The sequence below is a fragment of the Rhea americana genome, unplaced genomic scaffold (genome assembly GCF_003343005.1).
Source record: "Rhea americana isolate MKP2758 unplaced genomic scaffold, rheAme1 scaffold_683, whole genome shotgun sequence".
In the NCBI taxonomy this organism is placed as follows: domain Eukaryota; kingdom Metazoa; phylum Chordata; class Aves; order Rheiformes; family Rheidae; genus Rhea; species Rhea americana.
In genome coordinates, this window is record NW_028186849.1 from 33,128 (window position 1) to 34,438 (window position 1,311).

At 78.1% G+C, this 1,311-nt stretch overlaps 1 protein-coding gene across 1 annotated transcript in view; it reads right to left on the reverse strand.

Annotated features, from left to right (window-relative positions):
- The window catches only part of LTBP4 (latent transforming growth factor beta binding protein 4), an 18,023-nt gene that overhangs the window by 12,700 nt on the left and 4,012 nt on the right, over nucleotides 1-1,311 (reverse strand). The window lies entirely within an intron of this gene.

A 1,311-nucleotide genomic window follows, 5' to 3' on the forward strand; every position in this document is an offset into this window, starting at 1 on the left:
CCAGTAACAGGGACGGGGGCTCTGCTCCCCACAGCCCTCCACAGCCCCCGGCCCCGCACATGGGAGCCCCGCGGGACACGCTGCCAGGGCACCGGGCCGGGGTCTGTGAGGGGTGGTGGGGTGGGAGGCAGCTTGCTGCGCCCCCCCACAGGACACGGCCCCTCGTCCCGCGATGCTGCTGCAGCAGCTGAGAGCAGCTGGGACGGGGGCGGGCGGCGGCCCAAGCGGGAGGGACGCCCGGACGCCTGGGTCCTCTCCCAGCCCCGGCCCCCCGGGGCCCCTCGGGGTCCCTCGGCGCGCGGCGGCGGGCACGGATCCGCCGCGAAGAGCTTTGTTAGGCGGGGCGGGAGGGGGGCTGCAAACCCACCCCCCATCCCCCCGGGGCGCTGCTGCCCCCCCGGGCATGGCCCGACGGGCGGTCCCGGACCCGGCGGGCCGGAAAAGCCGGTTTCCTGCCCGCTTGGCCCGGCGGGGCGCGGCGGGGCCGGGACCCCCCCGGGGCCGGGACCCCCCCGGGGCGCCGGCGCCAGGCGGGCACGGCGCGGCCGGGCTCGGCTCAGCCCGCGGCGCATCGAGGGGGCCCCGGCGTCCCGGCCGGGCCGTGGCGGGAGAGCCCAGGCGTCCGAGCAGGTGGCTCGGCTCCAGCGTCTGCGACTCGCAGCGCGGAGCTTGGGGCCCTTGTTTATTTTCCGAATTCCCGGCGTTTGCCCCCGGAGGAAGCCTGGGCGGGCCCCGCTGCGGAGGTGGGAGCGGAGGGGGTGCGCGCTCCGCCGGGGCGATGAGCTCATGCCGCGGCGTGGGTGGGACGCGGCCCCCCGGGAGCGGCCGCCCGCGGCCCCGCCTTCCCGGTGCCTCCCGGCGAGGGGCGGCTGCTCGCGAGCGCTGCCCCCCTCCCCCCGGCGCCCCGACGGCACCCCGCGAGCCCCCGGGGGCTGGAGCGAGGCGGGAGCCCGGTGCCTCGGTTCCCCACCCCGGGTCTGGGTGCGGAGCGGGCCCCGGACGCCTGGGTTCGTCTCGGGAGGAAGCTGCAGGCGCAGGTGGGGGCGGTCCCCCACCCCCAGGGACCAGCACTTGCAGGTGTTTGGGCCTGGCATGGGGCAAGCTGGCCTGCACCCCTTCCCCTCCCAATGGTGCCCGGGGCCCTAGGACACCCCTCACCGGGGCGCCTGGGCTGCTGGAGCTCCTCCATGCACCCCAGAGCCCCCCCCATGCACCCCCTGCATGCCAGAGCCCTGCATGTCCCAGAGTCTGCTGCAGTCCCCCAGCATGCCAGAGCCCGTCCATGCACCCCCGAGTCCCCCGGCGAGCTGG